This window comes from Chionomys nivalis, chromosome 24, assembly GCF_950005125.1.
Source record: "Chionomys nivalis chromosome 24, mChiNiv1.1, whole genome shotgun sequence".
Lineage (NCBI taxonomy): Eukaryota > Metazoa > Chordata > Mammalia > Rodentia > Cricetidae > Chionomys > Chionomys nivalis.
Genome location: NC_080109.1, coordinates 36,339,286 through 36,361,270, shown reverse-complemented (window position 1 = coordinate 36,361,270; position 21,985 = coordinate 36,339,286). Strand labels below are relative to the sequence as shown.

General features: G+C 43.5%; 1 protein-coding gene across 7 annotated transcripts in view; it reads right to left on the bottom strand.

Moving 5' to 3' along the window:
* The window catches only part of Mecom (MDS1 and EVI1 complex locus), a 557,609-nt gene that overhangs the window by 423,661 nt on the left and 111,963 nt on the right, over positions 1-21,985 (bottom strand). The window lies entirely within an intron of this gene.

The window sequence follows — 21,985 nt, the reverse complement described above, 5'->3', positions numbered from 1 at the left end:
GGGAATTAACACTGAAACCTGCAACTGAACGATGTGTAGAAAGGGGAAGGTGTGGAGCACTCAGTCCTAAACAGAATGCCTTCAGCAAGCCCCTCCCTCGGGGCTCAGGAATCCATGTGGAAGAGGAGGCTGCTTTTGATTCCACCTGCTGGAATCAAAGGCATGCACCACCATAACCCAGCCTTCTCCTTGTTTTTCCCTCTGGCCAATAGATGTGACAAGAAGTGAAATGGTCAATTTCTCATTCAGACACGAAATGGAACCTTATCGTCCCATCCCCCACATTTTGTTTCCTCATTCCGTCAGGAAGAATTCCTACGACAGGACATTGGCTGACTAAAGCCAGAGAGCAGAGAGTTGGTGAAGGTGAACCTGTGGGTAAACCCGTACTCTCAGAGGTGAGGAGCTACCGTCAGCAGCTCTTCCCGAATCTGAGTTCTCCCCATATCTCACAAAGTCCCAACAGTTGCAGAAGTCAGAGGTACAGGAAACTCTCTGTTAGTGATCTCCCGGATGTCATCTGAGAAGCAATCCCATCTCAGCTAAAAGCTTTTGGTCCCAAAGTTTGATCACATACCATTACCAGGGTGACCTCTCTAGCTCTACATTGAGCTCTCGATACACAGAAAACGTCCAGTGCAAACAGACACGAAACAACACTCTTAGGTACTTTATCGTGGGACCCACAGAGGTTAGGTATTTCCATAGGTCCATGGCTACGCTCTTCCGTGTGTCGTGGCTACGCTCTTCCGTGTGTCGTGGCTACACTCTTCCGTGTGTCGTGGCTACGCTCTTCCGTGTGTCGTGGCTACGCTCTTCCGTGTGTCGTGGCTACGCTCTTCTGTGTGTCATGGCTACGCTCTTCCATGTGTCGTGGCTACCTACGCTCTTCCGTGTGTCGTGGCTACGCTCTTCCGTGTGTCATGGCTACGGTCTTCCATGTGTCGTGGCTACGGTCTTCCGTGTGTCGTGGCTACGGTCTTCCGTGTGTCATGGCTACGCTCTTCCGTGTGTCGTGGCTACGGTCTTCCGTGTGTCATGGCTACGCTCTTCAGTGTGTTCGTGCCCCATTCACTTATTCGGCCAGGGTTATTCAGCATACCTAAGGCCTCTCAGGCTCTGCTGCAACTGAGGGTAAGCAATGACCAAAGCAGACAATGTCTCTTTTCCCAGTGACATACAGGTACCAACGGTGTCAGAAGGAATATTAATGAAAATAAAATGAGGATGAGGGAGGAAATATACAATGGCCAAGGAAGATAATCCTATTTCATTGTTCTGGCACTGAGCTATGCCCCAGCCTCATGCAAGGGTGGAAGAAGGTCTTTCTAGTGATGATTGGTTCTTGAATGAACTTAGGATGAGCAGAGGCCATGCTAACACCTAGGTGCATAAGAGTGGAGACTGAGACTATATTCTTTCTCATGTTTGTCTATACTGGAAATTTTCCTGAGGGAAGAACAAACCCTAATCCTCTGTCTAGAAAAACCCAGATCAGGCACTTCCAGAACTGTCCTCCTCCTTGGATGAAGAAAGAAAAAGCAAGTATTTGTGTTCTAGTTAGTGTCATGTGTGTGTGGAAATTACTATGTTTAGAGTTCTTCATTAAATATCTATACTTCAGGGGTTGTAGTGTGCCTTAAAGACCATCAGTAGCCTCTGCCCCAGTGTTAGCCCAAGAAGACATCAGGTCTCTTCTTGACTGAATTGTACAAGTAGGCAGACCTTGAGATTGAACGTTGTATGAATTGATCTAGAATTCTGTGTATGTTAAATATATACACACCTACAAACACACACACACACACACACACACACACATCCCAGAGTGATGTTCAAGGGGGAAATCCATAGCCAGAGCCACGTTCTGTGACAATCATGCTTGACAGGCTCAACTCTCTCCATTTTACCATCAACCACACCAGTATAATGCAGAGGCTGATGGCTGAAGGCAAAGCCGTAGCAGTTACAGATTTAACTAACCCAAATCCACAGAAACAATCAAAGGCTTCCATTTCATAGTTCTGCTGTTTTCGACTTATTGTTCCTAGTTATTTTTTAACCTCACGATGCTTCATGTAAACTGTTGTTGATGAAGATGATCCCAATTTTATAGGTGGGGATTCTGACGTTCTGAGAAGTTCCGAGCATCCAAGGTCACACAATTAGTAAGTAGAATATAAGAATTCTAATTCAGATCTTTGTGACTCAATACCTACAGCATCCCTTCCACTGGATCTTCTGCCCTTTGATCCCTTTCTTAATTGGAAGGGGAATGTAGAGCGACATTTCTGGGGACCGCAATACAAACATGTGACTTCATGTTAGAAATGCCTTACTCATGAGCCCCTCTGTGTATTTATCACCCACTGTGTAGCTGTTTTGGAATAGATCAAAGGGTCCTTTACCCTATGACACTGACCTGCTATGTGCCCTGACACTACTCAGGCCTGAAGTGATGAAATCACAGAGAAGCAGACATAACCTGAGGCTTCCTAATGCCATAAGAATTTGTTGACAAGAGCATTTGCTACAAACTTGTCAATATGTCATTGCCAACAGTCTGGTTCATCCATTCTATGCCTAGACAATTTTTACCCTTATGTTGGGTATAATGTAGAGTCACGGGAGGCGGGAAGGGGTTCAACATGAAGAACATCATCACTTATTCCTCTACATACACAAAGAGCTTGTCTAGAAACAAAACGAATCACTGACAGCTGAACCGAAACAACCTTGCTTCACCCAAGGCTCCCCGTGATACCGCTGCTCATGCCCACTGCCACCATCTGACCATCTGCACTGGCCAGACAACCAAACCTGCACCCTATGCTGCTTAATCTTCATTATCAGTCTGACTCACTTTAGAATCACCTAGGGGACACACTTCCTGGCACATCTGTGAGGGTAGTTCCGAGAAGCATAGCTGAAGAAGGAAGGCCCACCCTGAATACTGGTGGTCCCATCCCGTGGACTGAAGTCTCAGAAAGAATCCAAAGTGAACAGGGAAAGGGGAGATGGGCACCAGCATGTATCTCTCTTCTTCCTGACCAGAAATAATGTGACTAGTGGCCCCATGCTCCTGCCACCCTGACGTCGCTGTCACACTAGAATGTCTACCCCTGAAAAGCAAGCCAAACCATTTCCTTCTTTCAACTGCACCCGTCAACATATTTTGTCACAGAAATAAGAAAATTACTCCACATCAAACATTCACCACAATTTTGTATCCCAAGGGTGCTGTGAACTCTCCTGCTCTTTCTGATTTCCTCCGCCCACAGTCCAAAGAGCTGAGCATTCTTTCCTGGCTCCTCTAAGAACCCACGACTCATCTCCACACATCCGTGAGCCCACAACAGACAGGGAAACCTTTCAAACATAGATCAGACCACAAAAAAAAGGAATGATTTTTACTTTCCTAAAATAAAAAACTCAGCCCCTTGGTAGAGCCTTCAAGACCCTGCACAAGAAGCTTCTCACCCTCTCTCAGCCAAATGAACAGTCCCAAATACACTACCTTCACCAGGTGACAAGAAACAGCAGTAACAGACAGGAGGAGGGGGACCCAGTCACTGTCTTCGTACTTGCCTCTGATGAGGTCTGCTTCCTTCCCAGGCTGAATCTTCCTCTACACATTCTATCCAAGTCTCTGCAAAGAACTAATCCTGAAGCTTAACCTCCCTGAAGCATATGGGAGCCCAGCAGACATTTGCGGAGCCCCCTCCTCCCCACAGTCAAACCACTATGAATACAGCTGCTCTTCCACGGGGGCCTCCTCCTACATCTGTCTCCATCACTATGCAAGCAAGCTCTTCAAGAGCAGGATGCCCCCTGCCCCAAGAATATCCTCAATCAAATTTCACCAGTCCTATAAAGTGGAAAAGGAATGAAGACAGAGTCCCTACACCACCTTCTATAGGAACAGTCTGCAAGTTGTACAGGACATTAAAATCAGCTGGGGCTTTTGTTTAAATGCTGGCCTGTGGTGGAACCTCAGTATCCAAACACAACCACTGGGGATACTGTTACAGGCTGCCTAGGGACCAACCACACTTTGAAGAGATAAGCTTTAGCACTCAAATCACAGAAGGATAGTTGAGAACTATTATGTGTAGATTAAGGGGGAAAATTAAATAAATAAAACAGATCTGCTTTGGATCTTGTCTCACACATGTCTGACATCTTGACAGCACCCAGCTTCCTAACATGCCAGAGAAAAACAACCATTGTTGTAACCTTTCTCCAGCTGGAGACCCTCTACCAGCTCTGCAGGTCCTCTGGGAACCTTCCCAAAACCGATTCCCAAGCTCCTGCTTTCAGAACCCAGTGCCTATCTTTGTCCCCTAACTGTACATGGCTCATATGCCTTCCCCTGTCACCTCCAACATGGGCATAGAACCCCATCCACACTGCCAAGTGTCAGAGACACAGGGCAGCCACTATCTCCTTCACCTTCCCCGCTCGACAGCAACATTCAGTGCCGCCAGTCAGGACATTACCCTTCAAGCCCTTTGTGGCCATGGCCATGGATAGACAGACCCCTTTGCCGGGCTACCATGCCTCTCTGTGGGACTGTGTTACCATCCTCTGTGCTCCGATCGCAGCCTTTGAGAGCTCACAGAGCAGCCTGCAAGGGCTCACAGAGCTGACTGAAAAGCAATTCCAGTTTCAGTGAAAAAAAAATACTCCCACCCTCAGGATTCTGAGCTGCTACCAGGGATTTGCAAGTTGTTCTAGGGCTGTTTTTAAGACAAGCCCATGGTATTTACACAGATATATGGGCCTCTTTAAAGTACTGTGGGGTTCTTTATGAAAGGTGTGTATAAAAGTTCTTGTTTTACTAGAAGGATTATATAAAAGATGTTAAAACATATTTTGCCCAAGAAGTGGTATAGATGGTCACCAAATATAATGTATCCATTGTAAAGAAATCCCCACAAGAGACCTCTGAAATCCTAAAGTGATTGAGTTGTGCTGCACCCGAAACCCACTGAAAATTTTCCAAATGGTAAAATATTAAATATACTGTTTTTTTAAAAATATTTACCAGTTAAGCACTCAAGTCCTGTAACGGGCTGACCTTTCTCAGTAGTTTTTCTTCTACATTTTCCAAAAGCAGCCAAAAAGGGATTTCTTTCCTTTTACTGCTTTGTTTTGTCTTTTGTCAGGGCTGGGGGTGGGGGCCGGACTTATTTTAAGCATCGGACTGCCCCCTCCGCCTATGCAATAACACCATAATGGCAGAATAATCGCTGTAAACAATGCCCCAGGGATTTAGTTGGCTACAGTGCAGGCTCAGGGAGCCAGCTCCCCTGCTTTTCTTAACTACATCATTGCATTCTTGTCTGTGAGTGGATAAGAAGAGGCCGTTTGCAGAGCAGGTTGATGGAAAGTGCTAATTGTTGACACATTAGCTAATTGCTATGATTAGCCCCTGGGGTTCTTTCCTTTCCTTTCTTTTCCTTTCCTTTCTTTCCTTTCTTTTTTTCTCTGATGTGGGAGTTTGCTTTCATTAATTAATAAATTAATTAATAAAAAAAACTGCCTAGGCCCATTTGATAGGCCAACCCTTTGGTGGGTGGAGTAAACAGAACAGAATGCTGGGAGAAAGAAGCCAAGTCAGGCAGTCGCCATGATTCTCCCACTCCAGACAGACGCAGGTTAAGATCTTTCTTGGTAAGCAACACTTCGTGGGGCTACACAGATATTAGAAATGGGTTAGATCAATATGTAAGAGCTAACCAATAAGAGGTTATAACTAATGGGCCAAGCAGTGTTTAAAAGAATACAGATTCTGTGTAATTATTTCGGGGCATAAGCTAGCCATGCAGGAGCTGGGTGGCGGGAAGCTGCAGCTCCTTACAACATTTCTCTTTCTTTTTTCCTTCCTTTTTTCTTTAATTCTAGAAGTCAAGATCTCAGCTGTGAATTATAAAGATGTATTTGGACAACACTGCTATGAAAACAAATAATTGAGAGGCTAATTTTCAGAAGCATTCAATCTGGGGCAACTGTCTAGTCATGCCTTTAGAAATGGGCAATCCTCAGGCAAAGAAAGTATACACCCTACCTGCCGCCTCCACCCAATATTTTAGACGAATGTGATCTCGGGTTATCACTGATGATCTGTTTTTACAAATCCACTGCATCTTTGGAGGACCGAAGCAACTCCAAACCAAAAACAGCGTGCACAAACCATCAGGTTCTACTAACAACAGAGGCAGCTCGAGTCTGTGATGACGTGAACCAGGGAAGGTCCCAACTGGGCTATTTCTGTTTTCTAGGTTTTCCTAGGTTATTTGAAATTGGGGTCATTCTCCACTATAGCTCAACTTAAGAAAACAACTTGGGCTGAGGAAATAGCTCAGTGGATACAGCACTTGCTGCACAATTTGAGAACTGAAGTTCATATCCTGGAACCCAAGTGAAATGGGACAGGGTGTCCACAGTCAGAGTACCTGTGAGGCATAGACAGGCTGAGTAGATAAACTGGAGAGTTCTAGGCTCAAACAGAAACTTTACCTCGGTAAGAAAGTGAAGAGTGATCGAGGAAGAAACCAACATCAAACTATGTTCTCTATACTTACGTGCACACACACATAAACATATGTATATACACACTTGAAAAATAAAAACAGAGAGAAAGAAATTAGTGATGATTCTAAAATGGGAATGTGCCTTTTCGTTTAGAAAAAAAGGAGGGGGGGAAGAAGGGACATCAAGTAGGGAGAGAAAGTAACAAGGGATTGAATGAAAACCAAAGTTTCGATTCTTGGCCCTCACCATTGAAAGAATCATCAAGTAGTGCTTTGCCCAGTCCACTTGTAAATAATGCAAGCCCATGTTTACTATTTGTTGTAAGAATAACTTAGTTATGCATAAAATGCATAACTATATATGACAGGAAAGTATGAAAATTAAAGCAACATTTGACCATGATGCAATGCAGATGTCACTTTTAACACAGGGACACAAACATCGCATCTTCTTAAGCAATTTTGAGCTTAAGATGATTTTACCTTAGATGCATGCACCGACCAAGATGTCTTCATTCTCTTTCTATATGTGCCTATAATCCCAGCTTGGAGGACACAGAGACAGGAGGATCCAAGGACAGCCACGCTTGGCAAGTCAGAGGTTCAGTGAGAGACTGTGTCTCAAAAGGTGAGGCAGAGAGCTACAAGGAAAGAAACCCAGCACTGACGTGTGGTGAACTACATGCATACACACATACACATGCACACATATCCATGTACACACATGATTTTTGCATCTATGTAAGTCATATATATGATGGATGTCACACAGACAAAGCACTTCCTCTTTCTCAGAATTCAAACTCTGAAAAGTAAAGGGTTCTTTTGTTTATTTTTAACTTTTTTATCGATTTCTATTAGCGGGCAGGACAGAAGTACCATAGTATGTATCTGGAGGTAAGAGAACAATTTCGTGGAGTCCATTCTCTTCTTCTACTTTAATGGAACTTCCAAGGAGAGAACTTAGTACCAAGTGCACAGCGAGAACCATACCCACTGAGCCATCTTACCAGTCAGTCCACAGAGGTCTTTTAAAAGCTTTATCATCTCCTTTATAGAAAGGAATCAACCTCCAGGGCTGTCTTCCTTGTTTCTTCCTCAACTAGGGAAGATAATGTGATCACCTGAGAGTCATACTATAGTCATAAGGGACAATATGGAAGAATCCCTAAGCCAGCATGTAACATGAGAAGTGAGATCCTATTGGTGTTGCTGGAGTGCTGTCCCCAGCCTGAGCTTAGGCATCAGCATGGCAAACAGAGGAAACAGGGAGAGGGGACGCGACTGGTGAGCTGCTGCTGCATGTGTCTGACAGTGCTTCTTCACGCTGTAACATGCTATACCCACAGTACTTGGAAGGAGCAGATGCTATTATTTCCATTGTACAAATCCAGTTACTGGGGCTTCAATAACATGGATCCTTCATAAGGAAGTCATAAAAAAAATAAAGCTGACACCTGCCTACTTACAACTTCCTCCTTCCACCTGGTAAGGGAGCCTAAAAGAAAAGACTCAGAAGAGACCCAGAAAAGTTGGTCACAGTTGTTTGTATTTAAGTGGCCCAACAGCACTAAGGAAAAGTAGCTTCATCATGAGCACAGGGGAAAAAAAGCTTTCCTGAGATTAAGCCTTATTATAACACAATTTAAATCCACTGAAACTTATCCTGATATCAAAAGACAGGCTCAGTATACACAGGTCCAAAAGCTTTGAAACCCTAGTCATGGAACAGCAGGTGTGGACTTGGCTAACTCTCCCAACACCACAGCTGGCCTTGGATTGTCCTCAAGTCCTCTATTCATCTGCCTGAGGCTCCCCTCATTGGAGAAGGGGAATATAGAAAAGATATGTGCTTGATATTAGCAAGGTCAAGCAACGTCCAAAAGTTGAAACAAAAATACAGCATTTGCAGCATGCATTTCCCAAAAGAGATATTCTTGATTATCAATAGCCCTCTTCTTCCTTGACCCTCATGGACTTATTAGTTAGGAAGCCATCTGGGCTACCAGGGCACTGTCCCAAAGCAGATTCAATCCTTGTGTAAAAAATACTAGGCAAACTGGTACATATGTATAATCCAATCACAAGAGGATTGAGAGTTCAAGACCAGCCTTGGATACATAACAAGTCTGCCTGCTCCTGTGGAGTTTGTACCCGAGAGGCACGTCAGTCTATTAGTAACAAGTTGCACATCAACCCTCGCCCTTCTGGCAGTAAGCCTATCTGGGAAGAAGGGGTCTGCATGTGTTGATGAGATGGAAGAGGAAGGAGAGAGGTTGAGAGTTTCAAAGGCTACGAAGGAGCTTGAGTAAGGGGAGCACCAGGATGAAAGATGACGACAGAGACTGAAGAGAGCCATGGACACAGCACAGTTTAGACCATAAAAGATGAGGAAACCACTTCAATGAGAAGAATAGACTCGGAGTTTCCATCACTGGTCTCGACCAACACAGCGCATTCACATCCTCGGCTTTATACACGTCCACCCTGGCAGGCCCTCGAGAGGAGACTCCGGCCAGAAGCCGTTATGGGGTTATCTTGCCTCTCTATACATGCATCTGCCTCTTCCACAACTGTCTTCCACGTGGGTTAGACAAGCTTTTCCTCCAACATTAAAGAACTGCTGCCACCATTTCAATGAAGATGCCAAGACAGGGTTGCGAGGTCTGGGAGGGGTGTGAGACCTCCTAATGAAGGGGCAGAGTCCAGCCAGGGCAGCACACGAAGAAGAGCCCTGGCAGGGTTCCAGTTCTGCCTAGGGAGGCGCCACCTCCTGCACTCATGGAGCTACCTTATAGGAGCTGTAATAGGCGACCACAGAACAAATCCTTGGTGGCTTGCTTCTCCCACCAGAGAGCTGTGGCTCCGGTGATGCACCCCGTATACCACAGCTCAGAGGTCATAGCTTCTCCACAGCAGAACGAGGTGCTAACTGTGGGTATCAGTCTCCCCCAGAGAATTGGCACTGAGGAGATGTAGTTTTCACGGACAGATGCCTTCCTATTAAAATTATGTCTATGTTGGGAAGGAGGACTGGGTACTGACAGGCACACAACCAGGGACATCACAGGAACCACCACCGGCTTGGGAATCTGCTGGCCTCTGGGTTGAGACTACTCACTTACACGCCCCTTTTCTTCTGCACTCTGTTCCTGGCACACGTAGAACCGCACAGACAGTCTACCCAAAAACTCCAGGAATGACACAGGCAAGGTTGCAGAAAAGGGAGCTGAACATTTATAGGCTCTTTTTAAAAGTCAACTCTAAAATGTCAAATGTTTCCTTCATTTCTAGTGAGACAAAAAATGATACCTTATCTTGGTTCCCAAAGTATTCATAGAACTAAGAAAAGACTCTCAAAATGTTTAGAATCAACTACAAATCTTTAATATGAATTTGATTTCAAATGGTTCCTTAATTTCAGTTAAGCAAGATCAAACTAGTCGCCAAATGTTATGCTTTAAATAAAAGGCTCGCCATAAGCAATTTAATGTGAAAATAGAGGGCGAGCAATTCAAAGGTTACGCACGGAATTCCTGTGGGCATCAACAATCCCGTCCACAGCCCTCACACAACCTGCTCACAATGGTACACCACACCATTATCTACAACAGCAACAAACTGAAAACAACCCCAATAGACTCCACAGATGAACAGATAGACACAACCCATGCAATGGAAAATTACTCAGCCATCAAAAGGGTCCAAGCTGATATGGTGGGCACATGCCAGCAATTCCAGGACTTGGGTAGAGGCGGAAGGATCTGGATTCGTGGCCAGCTGCCCGTGGCAGGGGGAAAGGCAGCCAGAGGTAATGGGAAGTGACTACTAATGGGTCTGAGGTTCCCTCCAGGAGAAAAACGCACTCTAAAGTCAGACAGTGGTGACAGCTGCAAGTCTTTGTTAAGGAAAACACTTGATTGAATGGGTGAATTTTGCGGTATATTGATCATGTCTCAATAAAAAATGGAGAAAGCTCTGCTTGGTTCTTCCTGTGTGCTGAGAATAGCACTCCATTTTTCCTTTGCATAGTCACAAATAAATATTAATTTTTTTCAGATCCTTACACTTACAAAGGAAACAAGAAAGTCCTTTGGCCCCTTGTTTTATTATTGAGGTAGTGATGGCAATGCCTAATGTGTTTCCCCTGCTCCCTTCGGCATTTAAGTGATTTCTGTGCATTCTCCATCAGTACTAAAGATGGGAAAACTCCCCTCAGTCTTGTTTGGAGAAAAAGGACATACAGCCCACCAAAGGCAAAGTCAAAAGACTCCACATACAGGCTGGCTGCCTGGTCTTCCCTCTTTTCTATCCACTATGTCCCAAGTGCTTAGTTGAGCACTCAAAAGACACCATATGAATGGAGAGGAGACAACTCTTTATATGACGGCAGAAAGTGTTCACGAATCACTTCTACTTTCTCCAAGCTCATCTGGACTGCTTCTGTTATTTTACCAGCACTTCCATTCTACTCAAGGGCACCAGTCAATGGAACAAAGGCTTAGTTTAAAGGTCCTGCCTCCAAACACAGTTACGTCCTGAGGCAGTCAGGTTAGTGACCATTTGGGAGGGCTTATTCAGTCTCTAGAACAACATTTCCTAGTTGCACTTACATTTAGTGAAAAAGAGTCATACGGATTCGTCACACATATAATGGAACCAAGCAGAAGAAACACATGCCCGTCCTGATCTGACCCATAAAGGCCTCTGCATATGATCTTCTATGTTGACTTCCTGTCTGCTGACAAGGTAGGAATATGAATCCTCATAGGAGCCACGGGGAAGATGATAAAGCCACAGAAGTCTTAGCACAGGAAAATGGTGGAGCCGAGACTCCGCCCACAGCGCTGACTGGGGCCTACATTAGACTACATGTGAGAGAAAAAGACAGTCAAGACACGTTTGTCATTAGCAAGCATGAGGACCTGCCTTCAATTTCTAGAACCCATCTAAATATTAGATGTAGAACACATACATGTAATCCCAGCACTGGTGAGGTAGAGGCAGACAGATCCCGGGGAGTCAGTGACCAGCCAGGCTAGCCTATTTGGTGAGCTCTAGACCAATGAGAAACAAGATGGACAGCTCCAAGGCATAACACCCAAGGCTGTCCTCTGGCCTACACACACACACACACACGCACACGCACATGCACACACAAACATACATACACTGCGCACACGCACACTCACAGGCATGCGCGCACACACACATACATGCATGCACGCATGCACATGCATGCACACACACACATACACGTGCATGTGCACACACAACTGCAGGCTCCCACTATTTTAAAACCAACTGTTCAAACCTCACTGAAATTCAACCCATACTAAGCCTCCAGCTGCTCTGTGGTTCATATGTTAAAAACAGCAGGGCACCAAGGAGCCGCTGCTGGTCAGGCTGAACTCGAGCTACAGAATTCCCTGGACCAGGAACAACAAGGTGAAGGAGGTAATGAGGGAGGTAGCATTCTTCAGTGTACTGATTCCCAGAGCGATGGCTGCAGCGCCCTTGAGCACGTACGCAAAGTCACTGAACAACGGAGCCAATCGAAACGCCAGTCTACTTCTGAGCTACTGCGCAGGTCACCAGACTCTGGCTTCTAAACAGTTCTACTAGAGGAACTCTGATGACTTCATATCACTGTTATTAATAGCATGTATCTGAGCAACTCCAAAACGCCTCACTCGAAGACCAAATCATGAAACACACCATCCGTCCTTCCATCCCCTTGCTCACTCATTCAGCATTGTTCCTACCCATAATCCCTCGGCATTCTAATGGAAATTAGGGATGTGGCTAGAAAATTTCTATCTTTTCCTTTGAGTATTTCACTAGTTTGGATTGGAGGAATGAACTAAGAAGGAAAGAACAAACTAAAATGTAGCAGTTGTTACATTGGAATTTTGGCAAGGCGCTTTAGAAAAATGAAAAAGGCAATGATTGACTTGTAGACAGCAGAAAATGGAAGCAAAATCAAAACTACTACAAGGAACCCCATAAGCACGCTCCTTTTAGTTACACTCTGTCTAATACTTTGTTATAAAAAGATGCATTTTTATCCCAACAATGTCAAGTAACTGTAATTTAGACTCCAAAACACAAGGAAATGTCTATTTTGAGAGTCCCAAGAGGAAGCTTGGCCTTCTTAATCTATGAACTAGCAAAGGGTCTCCCCAGTTTCTGAGACACTTACTTTTTCTGGTTATTTCAGAGAAACCAACTCTCAAGTTTCTCGATCCCTTCATTTGACCTCATCTCCAGGATAGCTGACTCTGGACCCCTTAAACATACTTCTGTCTGTTCCTACTAGAACACAGCGCCTGGAAGCCATCCATCCATTATCCCAACTACAGGGCCAGTCCGCAGCCTGATTGACATTTTAATTTCAAGGGCACCTAAATAACCTCTGCAAACAGTGGGCTTTCACAAGCAAGACAAGAAGGGAAACTGAATCATGAGTAGTAACAGAAAGACTCACAATGCCCCTTCCTGCATTTCACATCTACCTGGATTTGCTTACAGCAAGCATCATGGTAACCGGAGTAACAAGGATTATAAGTGTCATTGTTTTTCATCAGTGAAGTGACAAAATCTTTAAACTCCTCTCCTGGGCGTGGCCAGGCCCCAGGTGGAGAACAACCATGGAAAATAACCTTGTCCTCCCATCACCTTCTTCGGGTGGCAAATGAAAGCTTCCAGTACTTAGTCCTGTGCCGAGGACATGTACCCAGTGGGGACGCGGCTGAAACCAGCGCAGTCATTTCGTGTAATTCAGCTGGATGATTTTATTTCCTCCCAAGGCTGATTCAGGGCTCACAGTCAGTGGATGGAAGTGCTGGAGTGACGTCTTAAATATGACCTTCACAGTACCGTGTCTGGACTGGGAAACATCCCCAGATGATTTTGTTCAAGGTGAACTAAAGGTGAACCAGCGTTTCCGTAGTGAAATAACTCAAGAAGACCTTCAGAATCACATTGAGTCACAGGAACAAAACCAGTAAAAAGGGGGCCATGGCAGGAGTCACCCCACTTTCTGGTTGCCTTGGTATAGTTTGGACTCGCACTCAGTTCTAACAAGGACAATACGGATTCAGCAATAGGTCACCTTTAACATCTTCTGGAAGAAGCCACTTGCCATGTCCATAAAGCCAGTGGAGAAAACCACCAAGAGGCAAGGAACTGAGGACATAGCTCCCACAGCACCTGGACCCACAGTCCCAAGGGGCTAGAGCCCAGGAACACCCTGCTATACCCATTGACACACTAAACAGTGGCAGGCATGTTCCTTATTTCAAGCTGCTAAATATTAGGGAAACTCATCACAGATGAAAAGATGCCAAGAATGTGCCCAGCTCTGCACAATCCCCTCTCTCGGCCTGAAGTACAGCAAACGCTACCCATGCTGCCCCAGCATGTTCAGTGACCCAGGGGCTGTCCACACTGTGTGCCACGGAGGTGCAATGACAGCACCACGTAAAGTAGAGACAGCAAGGGACTTGCCTTCTGAAACCCTCACTGTCCTTTCCCTTGAGATTCAACCAGTTTCACTGTCAAAAACAAGCAGTGAAACAAAAGCAGAGGTTTTTTGTGGTTTTTTTGTTTTTGTTTTGTTTTGTTTTATCGAGACAGGGTTTCTCTATAGCTTTAGAGCTTGTCCTGGAACTCGCTCTTGTAGACCAGGATGACCTCAAACTCACAGAAATCCACCTGTCTCTGACTTCCGAGTGCTAGGATTAAAGGTGTGTGCCACCACTGCCCCACAAACAAGAGCAGTTTTTAAGGCTGCTGAAAAATTGAGGCCACCTATTCCTGGGCAACAAAATGGAGCTGACCCTGAAGGTGAGGGTGTAGATCCAAACTGGAGAACTGGTCCCGTCCCTTGCTCATTGCTATAAGGCGTGAACTCACCAAAACAATACTGGAGAGTTCACCTTGGTGGTGAGGACAAGGGAGAGCTGGTGAGGTGACCAACCTTGTAACTACTCAGGCCCAGAGCCCACCCCATCTGTGGTCTGCTGGACCATGTGAAGGAGCCGGTCCTGCAGACCCGAAGCTGTAGGATCTCCATGACACAGGGCAACAGCACATTAGCCAAGAGGAGCCCCAGTGAGGGATCAGCATCGACAGTGCTGCAGAAACCAGAGGCCGTGAACCAGACCAACAACTCTCTGCAATGAACACTTGGAAGTAAAGCTGTATGGACAAAGGATTCACTGTGTGACTCACTGTGTCACACGGCAGCTTCCATAACGACACTGATGTTTTTCCTTCTCTCTTTTTTTTTCATTTCTCTCTTAAACTTTATTTTATTTCTTTGGGCGGGGGAGCGGTTTGCAAGAGTAGAGGGTCGATACAAAGGGAAAAGGAAATGAACGGGATGGGGATGCGTGATGTGAAAGACACAAAGAGTAAATTAAAAGAAGGGAAAAAAACTGAGGCCAGTCATTGGACTTCAACAACTGGGGGGAAAGAGCACCTTGTGTACTATGGTCACTGCACCCGCACCTCTAACAGCACAGCTCCACCCTAAGTAGGCTGATTGGTTGATTGGTTTGGAGACACGATCATCTTACACACCCCAGACTGGCCTTGAAATCAAGATCCTCCTGCCTCAGCCTCTCTAAGGCTGAGTGTGCACCACACCTGGTCATGCCCCTAAGTAAAAGAAACATTCCACTCTCTTACAGGAAGTGTTCTCACGAAGGAGACACTACCAATGATTTGCCTTAAAGAGTCAGACAACCCAAAGATGTCAATCAAAGCAGAACACTGATTATGAAGGGCAGGTGATATTTCATCAGCAGCATCAGGTATACTGTCCCTCCTATCATGGACTCTCACAGGGTTAGCACTAAGTAGTGCCTTATATACTAATAACAAGCCATCTGCATATCATTAATGAATTGCATACAGGTAATCTCTTAATTATTTTATTGAATGTCTAGCATGTTCTTTATAAAAGCAAAAGGAAAAAATATCAGGTTTTTTCTTTGGTCCAGTCAGCTGAACCAAATAATTAAGTATATTTTCCTGCCATTATAACCATCATTCAGCTTCTAACAAGCAAATTGTGTCCAACACAAAGATATTAATTGTGAAAGCTTTTAACTAGCCAAATGTAAAAACAAAAAAACAGTCTCAAGGCCTGGTCATTGTACAATGATGATATATGTAAAAAAAAAAAAGTCATGAAGGTTATACAAGTCATACCTGGCCATACAAGTATACATCTCTAAAGAACAGAGTTCCTTAAAACGATTTTTTAAAATAATCCATACCTTTGTTGACTCCACTCGTGCCATTTGGAATTTACCATCAGAAAGTAATCACTCCAAATGGCCCTCTCTGCTTTGATTCAACACGGTGAGTGATTCTGCCACTCACAGCAAATCAGAGAGTGCTTTAGAATGGCTTGTTTCCCTGCTCCAGTAAACTATGACTAGGCATTCAGCAGATTTTTCTTTTGTTTCTTATTATTTTGCAGAGTCAAGGAAAAATGGAGAAAATAAAAGAAATCATTGAATGGGCCACTGCTTTCAAAACTCATTCAGTCTTGCTCATTTTTGTTAAACCTGTTATAATTCACCCCCATCCTGCAGGGGTTTCTGCTTTATTTTCATGCCATCATGGACCCCTTACCACCAGACACCCATTCCCTTTCCAGTCCAAATGAACGATTACCTTTTCACATAAAACCCTTAAATGCCCACTGCCAGAGTAGATGTGATTGATAAAATTAAAGCATTTCATTGACCTTGTATTCTGGAAATAATTGATACAAATCTCCTTTGTTGCATTAATTTTGTATCATTAAATCTATCCAGAAAAAAAAAATCTCAACACCCTTTAGCCATTCTGGGTCCCAGCCCAGAAAGTTGACTTTCACGAAATAACAATGAGGCCCTTTGACAGTTTTCAACATACTGCTTCAATAGGTTTTGGGTTTTTTTAAACTGTATACATTTCCTAATTCTGAAGCATGTCATTAGCTGCCACAGCCCTCTTTATTTCCCTCATTCCTCCTTAGCACTCTGGGGATGGCCTACAAGAAGTCCTTGATTCATCAGAAAAAGAAAAAAAAAGGACTCAATTTATCCATACTTAAACTCCTGAGAGAAGTATCTGAGGTATCTGAGCCCCTTACATTCAGAAAAAAAAAAAAAAAAAAAAGGGAGGGGGACAGACCCAGTTGTAGAGAACTATGTTCTCATCATTTTTCAGGTCAATATGGAGTTATTGGTGTCTTCAAATCCTGTATATTCTCAAACATCTGTAAATGCACACACATATAAACACACACATTCATATATACATAAACACCTACACATATAGAGACATACAGGATCATACACACATAGTCTCCAAAGCAATAATGTCAGCATCCCACCATGAAGCTTAAATCAGGACATCGTTCAGGGCACAGTTACATGAGGTACATTTTCCCAGAAGAATAATGTTATAAATAAAGATGATTTTTAAAAATGACTTATCTACCTATGTCATCCAGCTTTCATAGCTAAGTTCTTTGTTAGATAAAATGTTAATAGTCTAATAAAATAATAAATAAAAAACAAATGTTAATAATCTAGTAGGCTCCACTGTGCTTAAAACCAACAATAGGTTTCAAAACCTTGTGAGCATACCATCACATGTATATGTGTAACATACATATTTTATAAGTAATGTAGTTCACTGTGATGTGAACTCACAGACTAGGAAAGCGAGGATACATGAAGGTATTCTAAGAAACACCTGCCTCACCCAGCCCCACTTTGAAGTTCTCCTGACATACCATGTCCTGTCCTTACTTTGTGGGCAAAATAATGTATTGCTACTTCCATACAGCAGTTCACAGTTCACAGAACATTCTCATCTACATCATCTTGGGCGATCCCTACAAAAGCCCTTTCTTCCTCTTCCAGACGTAGAGACAATCAGACAGATCAGCAAGAATGGGAAGGTAGACTTGACAGCGAGGCTACCTGCTGAGAAGCACCCAATGGCTGTATCTCAGGCAGGTCTTTAAAGATGGCTTATATATGCCAATCTGGAAAACCACATCACCACTTACAATCATACTTCTGAGGGACAATGTCTTCTGAGTTCTAACTAACTTTAAAATGTAACTAGGTTGTAAGCTCAGGTCTACATGGATTGCGTGTTTGCTCTTTCACACAAGAGAACACGAACTCTTATTCTACTCCTAGTGCCAAAAATCAAAGCCAATAAACATAAAGGGGTATCGATATGCCATGGTCTCTAAAACTATCAGCTGTTATTGGGGCAACACATGTCCCTGGATAGATCTCCAACACCTCTGGATCGAGTTCCATGATCTACATTAATGGACCACTTTCCTTTGTCAGTGTTTAAAACATCAACAAAAAGTCATCTTCTGAAAACTACAAGAAGATTCCATCTCATCTGAGTAAGAACAACTCTTTTAAAAGTTACTGAATTCTTAGAAGGAAAGCACTTATATGTTGTCAATAGAAATGCAATTTAGTATAACCTGTATTAGCTGTGTGAAGGCTCCCCCAAACATCCAAAATACAATGTGACTTACTTCTCTCGTTTCTCTCTCTCTCTCTCTCTCTCTCTCTCTCTCTCTCTCTCTCTCTCTCTCTCTGTGTGTGTGTGTGTGTGTGTGTGAGAGAGAGAGAGAGAGAGAGAGAGAGAGAGAGAGAGAGAGAGAGAGAGAGAGAGAGACTCAGATCTCCCATTTCTCTCTGTGTATGGCAGGGGGACACCCAGATCTCTCATCTATTCCCCTGTGTGTGTAAGACAGAGAGAGAGAGAGAGAGAGAGAGAGAGAGAGAGAGAGAGAGAGAGAGAGAGAGAGAGAGAGAGCACTAGATCTCCCATCCTCTCGGTGTATGTGTCTGAGAGACAGATCCAGGTGTCCCATTCTCTCTCTCTCTCTCTCTCTCTCTCTCTCTCTCTCTCTGTGTGTGTGTGTGTGTGTGTGTGTGTAAGTCAGCATATAAAAGAATGTGTGACATTTGTTTATTGTGTTACTATTCATAATGACCAAGCGGAACCAGCTACCCTACGTCAGTCAACAGATGAATGAACAAAGAATGTGGCACATAAATACTATTGAGCCATGAAAACAGAGATTCTGATATTGACAGGAAAGTGAATGGAACTGAGGGACACCTTGTTGAGCGGGATAACTACAGCCAAGTCCTCTGTGCTTCCTTTCATATGTGGAAATAAACTAAAGGATCACCTGACAACACCAGAGATGTTATCGGGGGAATGGGAGGGGCCAAGGAGAAGCAGAACAAGTGTAAGGGTCGGGAGATGTGATCCGTTCGTGATATGTTCATGTGTGGAAGTGGTGCATGTAATAAAAATGTATAGTAAATGTAGAACTACAGAATATTTTAGGTCTGTGTTGAGCCACGTACATGATTAGGGAGAAAGAAAAGTCGATGAGAAGGCAGAACATAAGAACACTGAGGCTTGAGGCGTTCCTTACATAACCTGTTTTCGTCCTTTGAAAAAGCCATTTACAGACACTAGCCATATAAGAACAGCCTTGGAAAACCAAGTTTTTCTGTTAAAAAACGTGTTGATATGGATGGAATTATAGGCCAAAAGAAGCTGGAAAATCTTTCTTTACTTCTCTTTCTGCCCAGGAAGATGAACTACACACACTTTGACTTTTGTTAGATCTGCAGGAGACTTACGGAACCCTGTGTCTTTAGATTTCCAACAGTTATTGAGTAACATTTGTGAAAGGCATTTTGCTTTCAAAACAAAACTCTGGTGACTGAACTTTTGTGAATCTCTTCTAAGCAATTTAAAACACCAAATTGTTTTAATGCAAAAAGTATTTCTTCACAATGCAATTCACAAAATGACAAGGCAAAAGGCAGCCAAGCAGACCAGCAAGAAAACAGCGGATAAACTCGATGGTGTATCATGCTACTCCTTTAACTAAGTGTTATAAAAGGTGTAAGGAAACGTAAAAGTGTATATTCATTTAGAAAAGCAGAGCATATTTGTAAACACACTATAATATAACTGCACAAAAAGCAAAATAAAGAAACAATAGAACAGGAGAAAATGAACTCATATTTTGATTAGAAGTTACTGCTTTTCCCTGTTTCCAAGTCTTATAGTTGGTTATATTATATTAATGTGGAAAGTCGTTTTCTAAAGCTAGCATTTAATAATTCATAAGGAAGTATTATTAAATCAGTATAAAAACAGAGATGACTCTAAGCAATAGGGAAACACAGACAAACACTTCAGAAAAGGAAATCCAAATGGCAGTAAAAGAAAAAGATGTGTAATCGTTCCTCGCTAGCAATTGAAGGCATTTAAATTAAAAGAAACTATAATACCATGTCATAATATTAAGAAGAAATTAACTTTTGCAGTTTTCCTTGTGAGGGTGTGTGGATATTAGGGCTCTCTGTGTACACAGCTGGTAGGAGTAAAATCAGTATGATCACCATCGAGAGCAACCAAATAACACCTAATAAAACTGAAAGATGCATGAACTTCTAGTGTGAACATGTGGGTGACAGTATTCCCCGTGGAATACAGCTCATAACAGCAACAGCCCAAACAATCTTCAGCTCCATCAATACAGACATAATTATTTGTTCTATTTTCCTATGAAGGAATATTATAATAAAATGCATGCATTTTACCTATTTGAAGTATCATGGGTAAATCACAAAAGTACATGTTGAGAAAGTAAGGCGCACTGGCAGGGTTGCATGAACAGGAGGTTTGTTGAAGGAAAATGTTTAAGCGTGTCAAAGAAAGCTATATAGAGCCCTGTTCAAAACAGCAACTATATTATAAACATGAACACGAGAGTCTCTACTGCACAGCACTGCATCCTGCAATTATATTATAAACATGGACACGAGACTCTCTACTGCACAGCACTGCATCCTGCAATTATATTATAAACATGAACACCAGACTCTCTACTGCACAGCACTGCATCCTGCAATTATATTATAAACATGGACACGAGACTCTCTACTGCACAGCACTGCATCCTGCAATTATATTATAAACATGAACACGAGACTCTCTACTGCACAGCACTGCATCCTGCAATTATATTATAAACATGAACACGAGACTCTCTACTGCACAGCACTGCATCCTGCAATTATATTATAAACATGAACACGAGACTCTCTACTGCACAGCACTGCATCCTGCAATTATATTATAAACATGAACACGAGACTCTCTATTGCACAGCACTGCATCCTTCATCCCGGCACTCCAGAGGCCAAGACAGGATGACAACCTGGGTCCTGGGCCAACTCGGACTCCAGAGTAAGCTTCTGGCTCTAAGTGAACAAGTAAATAAATGAAAAAGAAATAACTAAATATCAACACACGCATACTCACACACACACACTCACATACACACACACACACACACACACACACACATGACCTAAAGAAGGGTCAGCAAAGCAGTATCAGTGACATAGCGACAACATTTTAGACAAATGAAGGCAACTGTCTCTTTTCTTACTTGTTATGTTTATTTTACAGGAGAATAACAAGAACCTGAAAATCTTTGTTCACAGAAAAGAAAGCTAATGCGAGGAGGAGGATGTGAGCAGGAGGAAAGCCAGGCACAGTGGACCAACACTAAGTTTATGCAAATAAACCTTCTATTAACTTCGCAAGCTAATTAAAAATAAAACCGCTTCCTTGAAAGAGCCCAGAAGCATCTCTCTCAACAAAATGAGCATGGCGCTATGACAGTAATGACTGATACATGGAATACAGATGCATACAAGATGGCTCGTCTACAGGAAAAGAGCTATGGTTTGGGGGTGCCCCTCCTCTCTCTCTAGGATTTAGCACATTAGAACGACTGCTGTTTCTTTGGATTTGGCTGGGAACGGGAGACAAGAGACAAATGGGAGCTGATCATCAAAACTTGCTAATACATAGCCTAACACGTGTCAAACAGAGTTCAAGGCCAACCTGGTCTACCTAGTGCCAGGCCAGCCAGGGCTGTATAGAGAGACCCTGTCTCAAAACACAACAAACAACACAAAACTGTCAACCATGCATGCTGCTGCTTAGCCTGGTAGCAGCATACATCTGGAACCTTTTATCTCCCTGTCTTCTAAAAAATATTGGCTTGTCCAACCCATAAAAGCTTGGAAACTACCAGTCCTTCAGGAAGCCTGCAAAAGGAGCTATGCTTCTAAGAACTAGGGACCTTAAAGTCGGTTGGGAGTATTCAACCCTGTTTGCCCTGTGCTAATCCCACTGACCTGCTGCTGGGGAAGAGGAGACTGCTTGGAAAATGGTCAGATTGTCAATCTTGTCTGTTCCCACAGGCAAGGACTGTGCTGTTGTTCCAGCAGAGGGTGCACCCCAGGAAACAGCCCAAAGGCTAAGTCAGCACTGGAACACAACCCTGCCCAGGGCAGCTG